This window comes from Haemaphysalis longicornis, unplaced genomic scaffold (assembly GCF_048455015.1).
Source record: "Haemaphysalis longicornis isolate Haplotype H1 unplaced genomic scaffold, Haemaphysalis longicornis Haplotype H1 scaffold_7, whole genome shotgun sequence".
In the NCBI taxonomy this organism is placed as follows: domain Eukaryota; kingdom Metazoa; phylum Arthropoda; class Arachnida; order Ixodida; family Ixodidae; genus Haemaphysalis; species Haemaphysalis longicornis.
This window is the reverse complement of record NW_027526422.1, coordinates 162,180,448-162,190,868: the sequence shown is the minus strand read 5'-3', so window position 1 is coordinate 162,190,868 and position 10,421 is coordinate 162,180,448. Positions and strand designations below refer to the sequence as shown.

Below are 10,421 nucleotides of genomic sequence, written 5' to 3'. Positions count from 1 at the left end.
TAACGACGTTAACACTTTTTTTTAGATATACGAAAAGAAACAAAGAAAGAAAAACACGCGCCCAGAGTGGGGACCGAACCCACGCCTTTCGATTAGATCTGGAATGCCTTACCAACTCGGCTATCTGGGCGACTGTGTTCCCCTTCACTATCTGGGCTATTGATATTTACTAGAAGTGTATCTGACGCTTGAGGGTGGACGCCCAGATAGCCGAGTTGGTAAGGCGTTCGAGATCTAATCGAAAGGCGTGGGTTCGGTCCCCACTTTGGGCGCGTGTTTTTCTTTCTTTATTTTTTCCGTAAATCCAAAAAAAGTGTTAACTTCGTTAACCGTAGTAAAAAAAGAGTCTAACCACACCCCTATGCCTCCTTTGGCGTTTTAGACTGCCGACCTATCTTTCTGTATTTCCTCAACGAGCCCCTCATTTCCTTAATATATATATATATATATATATATATATATATATATATATATATATATATATATATATATATATATATATATATATATATATATATAGTCTGAAAAGATAAAAACTCACACAGAGCGCGAAAAAATTAAGGTTAATAGAGACAGAGACAAACGAGAAAGACGTAGAAAATAGAAATAAGTTTACTGACGTTGCAGGGAGAGGACTCCCTTTCTTCACTATATATATATATATATATATATAGCGAATCAGAATAGGAAATGAGGGGCTCGTTGATGTATAGTTTTTTCTGCTCGAAAGATTTCGTGATGACGGGGCCAAAAACCACTTTCATGCCATTCCAAAAATGGTTTCTGTTTGGCGCATGAATGAATATTTCCACTACTTTCTTCTCCATAGAACGGCCCGCTTCAGGTAATCTATGCTAGTGTTGGGCAGAGTGTCAAGTCGTCGAATTCCTTGGGTACTGCTAATATACTGGATATTTTAGTTCCTACTTTATGTATTAACTGGTTGTACTGTTTCTAATCTTTGGCTTTGTGATTATGCTATAATTTTTTCTCGCAAATAATTTCTTTTGTTAAGCAGTAACCTCGCTTTTCTCTCTTTTAAATGTATAATATTGCAAGATCCGACAAAAGAGTTGCGTTGTGTGTCTAAAGCTAACTGCGAGCTGTAGCCTGGGCACATAAAATATTGAAAAGAAGAAAAAACAATAATGAATTCCACTAATTGACCCAGAAATTGTACCGTGGATTTTACAAGCAGCATAAAAACAACGAGTTTCATTTACCGTCATCCCGAAAGCTTTCTTTCTGTAGCAAGCGTGATATAAAATAACTCGTATAGAATATATATATAGCCTCATGAAGATAGTGCAACAACAGTTCATAGGGAAGCATGCCACATATGCTTTATTGCTTTTATTTACTCTCAAGTATGAGTAGTTTGGCATGACGTCAAATTTGACGTCACGTTAAGAAGAGACGCTCATAAGGAAGAATACAGTGTCCCAAATTAAGTGCTGAGAACGCGAGCGTCCGCATGTAAACTTCGGGCCACTCTAAAGAGGATTCATTGTGTGTCTTGTACAAGCTGCCAATGTCAACTTCCCTCCGAAAATAAGTACTTTTTATTTTTTGATGATACACGTAAAAATCGCGTGGAATTTATAGTGATATGTCTCCAAATTTCACGCTGCAGGTCAAAGGTGAGGAGTGCAATTGGCGTGCGCATGCAATATAGTACACCAATGGTTTACGCGCTTGTGTTTTTATTTATTTTTTTGAAGGTTTATTTTTTATCAATTTGCCGCCACTTTCAATTGGTTCATTTCAGAAACATTTGAAATAAATTATCAACTAGAGCTCAAACACGTTTGCTATTTGTAACATTTTTCCTTACGTTCGAGCTGGTAAAGTGTACCTGCTATGGTACACCTTTAAAGCAAACCTTACTACGGATGATAATGCTTACTGCTTTTAAGTAACTAGACAACTAAAGTGAGTATTGGGAATAAGCAGAACTGCAAGGAACTACTGAATATACTTGTGAAAGCACTTCCTGGTGAATCCTTGCGGCTTCTCATTGATTGATTGATTCATTGATTGTAGGGTTTAACGCTCCGACGAAATGCAGGCGATGAGGCGCGCTGTAGTGGAGGGCTCCGGAATAATTTTGACCACCTGGGGATCTTTAAGGGCGCAGAAATCTCGTGCACACGGGCGTTTTTGCTTTTCTCCTCCATCAGAAAAGCGGCCGCCGCGGCCAGGAATTGAACCGGCGTGGAAACATTAAAAAAAAAGCGAACTGCATACAGGTTCCGATAAACAACAATGTGATTAATTCTCCGGAGGTCCTCTTCCTAAGAATTTCCATATTATTCTTAGAATTGAAGGTAGCGTCTAGTTTTTACTGATGTCCCCGTGTGGTATCCCAGTCATGAGGAAGTGTGAGAAGAGCTCCAGTGGAAAATTTTTAGATGAATAATTCTCGGCAAGGTGTCTACGCGAAGCTTGGCAAGTACTCGTTATCAATGTTCTTTATGCGTTCAGCCCTATTGTAATCTCAATTGTAGGTATTGTTTTTTAGAAGCAGTAACTAGCGATACATAGGTTGGGACCTGCTTTATTTGCTTTAAAAATATACGCACCACTTTACCTGCCCTGTACGAAATGTGGTTCGTTTTTGCGTTAAAGCAGTACCCTTCTGTTGACTAACTATTTTTACCTTTTTGCAGCCAAGATGAAATATTTCTGCTATTCCGTTTGTCACCACACTGGAGCAGTTTTTTCAGTGCAATTGCAACTTACTTTGGAGGAGTCATGGTCAGCATTTTCCTAGGTATTTTGCCAGATTTTATCTGAGTAACTGTTGTTTCGACTGGCGTGTGAATGCTTGTTTTAATTTTATATTAGTTACTTGTCTCAAAACACGAGCTGAATGCAAAATACTTTGTGGTCTGTTTAGTTGATCTCAACGTTATAGCAAAACGTGGGACACAAATGCTGCAATTGGTGTGCTAAGTTGCATATACACTTTCTAGCTACAGCGTATATTGTTTAATTTATTTGCGCATATCCCAGCACCAACTTAGGGCTATGTTTGACGCTATTACCATACTCTAAAGTATGAAATAAAGTATGATATATTACCAGACTTTGAAAATGTAGCGTTTACAGATTCAAGGCCGGTTTGTTTTTAGCATGAGAAACTTTATTAATTTACACTAGACATTGTTGAAAAGGCATGCATGACCTGTGTGCTAATTTTTATCACAATTAATTTTGAGCTGGCCGGTATATATTTCATATACAAGTTTTATCAGGGAACTTATGTATGCACCTGATGATACCGCGTGCTTCTGGTTGGTTTGGCTGAATGAGGCTGCTCACGGATGTATCAAATTTGCGGAGAGAGTTCATATCTTGTTATTGTGGCCAGTTTAAAGCAAAATCTCTTGTACTCTATGTTTTAATTTGCCATATATCGCGTCGGAATAACCTTGTTTTGCCAAAGCGCAAGTATGGCAGTTGTGACGTCACGCCACGTGATCCGCTGCAGTAATGCATCGCACATCGGCTAATTTGAAGTCTTGCCGCTGTTGTACCGCGTGACTAGTCTAGGGATTAACGGCGGCGTCGGCAGCGGTTGGTCGCTCAGACTGGAACATGCGTAGCGCGCCGGCTGAGCCATCTGTGCGGGCGCTTAATCTTTCGTTAGTGATAACAAAATTTATATATGTCGAACCTGTCATTTTCAACGCTTAGTTAGCAGCTGCGTGATCTGCATTACCGCATTACGGAAAGTTGATATTCCGGAAGCAGACGTGGAAAGATCGGGAGATAACAAAAAAATAAACTGCATTAGGTTTCAACATCTGCTCGCCGTTGAACTTTCAGTAAATAACAAGGCACGTCTGTGTTGTTTATTTGTGCGCACAGACAGGAACAAGCCCCGGAAAGACGTCCCCAGGCAACTGACGAGTGACATCCTTTTTCCACTGTGGAGGCGGCTGGGTCTGCTAATTCCGGGAGGAAAGGCAGTAAGTTTTCGATTTGCTTCATTGGCCCATATAGTGGTTTATAAAATAATACCGGGCGGCTAGACTATTAGGCGAACAAATATATTCAATATAAAAAAATTAGTGCCAATCCACACTGCGAATATGGTTGGAAAGCAAAGCTGCAAAACCACCCCCACAACGATTACCATGCGTTGTCAGTTAATTTCACTCATGTCGCTCTACAAATAGTGAAACCAGAGTGAAGTGAAATGCACGTAACCACACCCTCTATTACTTCAGAAAGATATTCTTAATAAGGTTAAATTATGCATGATGCATGAACGGTGGTTGGTTGAGTTGTATTTGTGTAGCAAATGAGTGCACACTGTATTTTTACAAAATTAAAGCTCAAACCCGGTGTTAGGCGATATCACTTATCCGTCTGTGCCATCCGGGACGAAGGCGAAGAGATCGGCGGAAGAGAGGGAAAAGCAGGAGGGGTAAGGAAATATATCTATTCAGATTTCTGAACGACCCAGAGTGTGGTCCAGGGGAGTGGTTCCTTCTTCACTGTAGCCCATATTCAGTCCGCGCCGCCTGTGCTCAGTGCACCAGCTGTAGCGGGGTAGGCAGAGAGGGGCTGTCCATGGACAGCAGCATCTCTTATTGCTCTTGTTCGGTAGTTGACGGAAAAAGAGGAGGGTGCTCAGGGCTAAAGTCGCACACCCCGACCATGTGGCAGAGTATTCCTACTTCTGAGCAAAATTTACCTTCAGCGTCATAGCGATTCGGGTGCATTAAGTGAAGACGCGTCGGGTGTTGGAAGGAGCGGGATTGTATAAGCCGCAGGGTAGTTTTTTGTTTCATGGAAAGGTCCGCGTAAGGCAAATGTAGGTTCTATCTCAGAAGGCGATAATGCTGATTTATGTTCCTAAACGAGAAAAGCGGGTGACTGTCCTCTTGCAGCTCCATAGGACGAAGGGAACGTACAGCCTTGGTGCACGTATTCATTGCCCTCCATGTAAGCGTGAGCGGGTGTCCAGATGAGCTGAATGGAACCGTTTGGGGAGTGGTTAGGTCACGCAGTGCAGGTCGGGACACCAAACCCGACTGCTAAGTTCGGTAGGCTTGTTGGGAATGAGTTACTACCTTACGAAACCCTGGTTGTGTGAGAGCCAAGGCGATGGCTGCCTCTTCGACTGCGCTATGTGTTCTGTCCTGAGTGAGGCACAAGCCAGGAGGTCGGTTCTCGAGGTAGCCACGATCATGGCATGCTGCTGCCCTCGATATTTGGAGACGTCTGTGTAGATAACTGCATGATCCCCACCGAGGGTGTTGTTGAGCACTTGAGCCTGTGCTTGTCGGTGACCCTCGTCGTGTGAGGGGTTCATATGTCTAAGCGAAAGGAGCATCTTTAGTTCTTGTCACCAAAAGTCCAGGAATACATCTAGCGAAGTGACATTCTGTGCTTCCCAGCCAATCTTGAGAAGGATGCGGCGACCCGCCACAGTTCTGCTAATTCGGAGCTCCTGGATAGAAAGATGTCCCTCTATCACTCTTCCACAGTGTTGTAGAGCCCCGTGCTAAGCAGCCTCTCAGTGGACGCGCTTTTGAAGACCGATGGCTTGCTCAACCACCTTTTTAATCCTTTTATAAAGCATGTTTTATGTCCACCTTGCAGAGAGGAAGACGGGGGTTGACGTAAGTGATTCTCGTGAGGACTAAAGCTTGAACTAATCGAAAGGCACCGGATTCCTTGAGGTCTCGCTTCTTGCTGGCAACTCGCGTGTACATGCGTATGATTTAATTGATGCTGTGTTTTAGGCGCTACAAGAGTACGTCACTCTTGGTGTGGGCCTGAAGATGTAGGCCGAGGATCTTGATGCTGGGGCTTGGAGTAATGGCCTGGCCATCAATGGGTATTTGAATGTGTTCCTTGTGTCGTTTGGCGTAAGGGCGGACGACAAGGAGCTGAGAGTTTTTACGTTAACCCTGGAAGCCAGAGGCTTTAACACATTGGGGTACTAGAAGTGAGATGCCATGGGTTTGTGTGAGCTTCCTTTAGCGCTGTCGCGTGGCATTCAGCGAAAATGCAGGGGTGAGTAGATATGCTTGGTGAGTGCACCACTTGTCATCCCCGTCTCCGCGTGGGCTCGTAGCTAAATCCGTAAGACAACGGGCTCTGGCTTTGTTACTCTATTAGTTCCAGGTTCCATTCCTGGTGGTGCCAGCAAATTGTTTTATTTGTTCGCGGGAGTTTTCTGTTGACACCAATGGTCGCGAAAGAACCCTTGGGGGTAGAGATAAGGAGCTTTGCTTTGAAATTGTTTGTTAATAACAGTACAAGAACAGTGCACATATAATTCTTTCAACGAAAAAACGTTTTCGAACTTGAGTACCTGTTACATTGTAATTTGTGCTCAAAAACCTGACGCTTGCGGGGAATTGGTGCATAGTGAAAGCTATGACAAGCACCACGACAGCAAAACAGGCACGCAGAGTTGGGATTCCGACACCAAAAGAACAGTTTCCTACTGGAAATTCGCCATGCGAAACGTCAGGCGTTATTTTCTAAATAAAGCAGATGCAAAAACCGAATCGAAGTCAGATGAAACAGCGGTGGCAAGATAAATTCGGACAGCATGTCCTGAAAAAGGGGCAGCAAGGAAATAGTTGCAATAACACCCTGCAGGCGTATCCGCAGAACGTAGTTTGTTCCGAAAATGAGCAGATCCTGATGTTTCATGAATCAAACTGAGCCAAACCCAGTTACCCAATGGGAGTTAGCTTTTGACTTGACCATTTAGTCTCTTTCGTGGGTGTTTAAAGAAGTGCTTTTCGCTTTTCGGAGCCGGCTTTTCATGAATTCAGACGGCAATAGAAGACTGGCGAAAGTTTTTTCCTTGATGTCAAGGACGAAGTAAACCGAAGAAGTGAACCGAAATGGAACTGAGAGATGTGAAACAGGGATTTCGTCTCGTGTCTTAGGTCCCTACGGAGTAACTGTGTTTATTTTTGATTTTGTGCTCCCATATTTACCATTTATTACTTGACTAAGTAGTCGCCGCTTACAGGGCCTGGTTAATATCCCCCAGCCCTATTAGAGAACGAACAACGTCATTAAAGTGAATAAGAATAAATGTTATTCCTTCTTGTGGAGGGTTTAGGAAAGTCATGGCAAGGCAATCAAGAGCTTCCTCACTTCGTGAGTGCCTTCAGGCGTGCCCCAAAAAGATAGAGAATATTCAAAAAATGCTGCTAATGAATCCAAGAGGGCTCACCTTCTCGCCATGTGTAGTTCTACTGTACTTGGAGCCCTTTTGCACGTATTTTATGTCTTTTTACCAAAACGCAACCGCACCATTCTCGAAAGTGAATTTAAGCAAAATTTTTGTAAGAATGCCGCCCCAACTTCAGCCTTTCAATTCAATATAAGCCAAATCCAAACTTATGACCTCAATATTGCTGAAATTTGCTGCATATTTTTAATTTCTTGCGGCCATAAACCTGCCCTAGCTGACAAGTCAAATATACCAAGTAACAACTTTGCGCTTGTTCATCAAATGCGCGTTAGGTGGATCTGGACATGAACACATAAAAAAGGCGCAGTTTGGGTATAGTCATATGCAGTATGCTTGGATGTTTAAGGTCATGATTAACCCAGCAAATGATTTTTGAATAGCGTTATCAGTTAGATATTGAGGAGGTAGCGCAAAAAGGGCGAGGCAGGGAACAAGGATTGCAGAGGATCTTTCTTTGACTCTGTTCTGGGCCGTGAACACCATCATACTCCGTTTAATTGTATAATACATTCCTTTTCACAAGCGTCATTGTATGAACATATCATATCGCACTTGCGACGACAAGATAACAAAAATTTGCAGTGCGTGAAACAAGATAAGAAGACTAGTACTTCTTTTTTGCTCCTCATACAAATCACCAGGTCACGTCGATTTTGCCGGAGGCATTCCACTTCATTCCTGACAAAGAAGGAACTCGTAATGTATGAGTGATTTTCATGCCTTACATGAACGAACAAACCGTTTTTGTTCACAGCAGTTCACCTGAGATGATCTCTTCGATTGTGTGGCAAACTTGTAAAGCCGCCCTTCCTACCGCTGTGGTGGTATTTTGGACGCATATGTCTCGGCGAAGCGGTGCGAGAACAGGGGTAACACAGAAAAGCCTGCACATGTACGATAAAACACGACGAGGTGGGCAACGCGTCATCACGCTATAAAAATCCGCACATCTAGCATGCGTATGATCGACCAGATCAACCCTTTAACATGGCGTCGAAAGGAGGGTTTACTTTGGCTCCGACAGACAGAAACACTTTTGCATAACCCCTATAGATTCATCCATTAGAAAAGGTCACTGTTGCTCCTGAAGGTTCAGTATAATCGGTTATAGGCGCAGCCCTCTTTCAGAATACCTCCACGACATCGGTCTCCCTATGAATTTCTTCAAGTTGCATGGCTAGAGAGGGGAACGCTGCCTCACACGTCCAGACTGGCCCCAAATTGCCATCCTTATACAGTTCAGTAGCTTAGCCGTAGATAAGCCTTTCCTGTACGTTACTGATAAGACGCCGTACGCTCTTCTCAGCGCACCGGGCAGCAATTAAATCAAGCACAACTTTTGCGGGCCTCCACTGTCGTTCACAGGGCTGGCGAGTCGTATTAACACCTACAGCCCCAATATAGAATTGGGGAGAGTTATAGGTATTGAGATTATTGAGATTAATCCCGGCGCTCCTGAACAATGTGAAAAAAATGCTGAAGAGCAATGCAGCACTGGACCTTATTTTAAACCACGGTTACATCATCAGTATTGATCTAGAGATAGTTGTCAATAGCGTGTGGTGTTTGTACTTCATCAGCATTTTAGGGATACTTTGTCCAAACTCTGTCCGTCCGCCTGCCCATCTGTCTGCCCTTCCATTTTTTATTCTTGATTTTCTGCTCTTCCGATCTATACACGGGCTATAACGGCTACAAGTATGGCCTTTGTGTACGCTCTACCTCGCCACAGCATGCGTGGTGGCGTGATGGCGATGTAAACAACAGGAGTGTGTGGTGCGGTGTGTGCGTCACGCTGCGGTTGTTTCCTGACTCTCGCGAAGATAGAAGTTTACAGATGACAAACGTTAAATTCAAAGATTTAAAATTAATGTTGATTCCACAAGCTCTTCTAGTGAGGTTGATACAAATGCGAGCGAAAGGCGTCTAGTAAACTAAACACATCACACCATTTTTTACCATTTCTCCTCATTCGCATTGAATGCATGCATTGTTAATATACACCGCTGTGTTTTAATGTTACCTTGCAAGCGTAATTTTGTGTTCTCACTAGCAGACCATCGCCTTTGTTATTCAGTCGCCTGCTGCTACATTATTCTAAGCCTATACGCCAAACAAAAATGGAACACTGCGACTGCTGACTTGGTGGTGCTGTAATGACAGCGAAACGCTCTGGCTTTAACAAGGAAGGATACCGCTGTGGTTGCTTCTCTAATTTTTTGAACTCGAACTTGAATTTGGGCTACACTAATACAAGAGTCGCTTCGCTTTTTCCGCCATTCTTATTGTTTTATCCTCAAGGGTATTTAAACAACAATACACGAATGCAGCACGTTCGGTTCGTCTTTGTGGAAAGACATATGTACTGCGCCCTTCTCGTAATGTTGCATCAAGCCAATAAATATAACCTTAACGACATTCCTAAAATCAAATATGAAATATTTTGGTATGGTTCTGCTATGTAAGATTTTGGAGCAGGAGAATTTTTTTCCTTCCTGAGTAAACAATTTTACACGCCAGGTCGTGCAGAACAACACGTGTGGCAAACACAAAAAATTCGCCATACTGAAGGTACGGGAACTCATGCCCATTTGATAAAAGCGTTGGTTAATTTATTGTAATTTTACGTTCTCTGTTATTACTACGTCATAATTTATAGGCAAGTTGTCCTAACATCACTGCACCCGCATACCAGTCTTCCCTTCAGTCTTCGACCCTTGAGGCGCTGCGCTTCATGAGCGTTCGCTGGTCTTATAGGCCACAAGAACGGCTGTTGCACACCACGCACCATCGCGCAATGGCATGGAGGTAGATTTAGGAAGCTTCTTCTACATCGGCAGTACGCAGCGGTGCCACAGTTATACGCTGACAGATGAGAATCGACCCCTGAATTTAAGTATCTCTGCCGCTAAAGAGTTCATGAGTGTAGATGCACTGCCTTAAAAAGGGCTTACGCACTATCCTACAATGGTCGCTAGGAAGTTTATACGATCTTTATTTTTCTTTACAGGCTTACGCGCAAACACATGAAACATTTATCAGCTAAACTTAAAGTAAACGTTAAATCATTTCTTCAGTGTGCGATAGTGAGACGCACTTTAATAATGCGTGTAATTTTTGTGACGCAGGAACGAAGTTGTCGCACGCCATCTCATCAGCTGGCTGAAACTGGAGAAGCCAGCGA

The 10,421-nt window shown here is 43.1% G+C and overlaps 1 non-coding gene across 1 annotated transcript; it reads left to right on the top strand.

Annotated features, from left to right (window-relative positions):
• The first annotated feature begins 200 nt into the window (after window positions 1-200).
• Window positions 201-272, top strand: Trnar-ucu (transfer RNA arginine (anticodon UCU)). The gene has a single exon. It is a non-coding gene; the product is annotated as a tRNA-Arg (tRNA).
• Window positions 273-10,421: the final 10,149 nt, after the last annotated feature.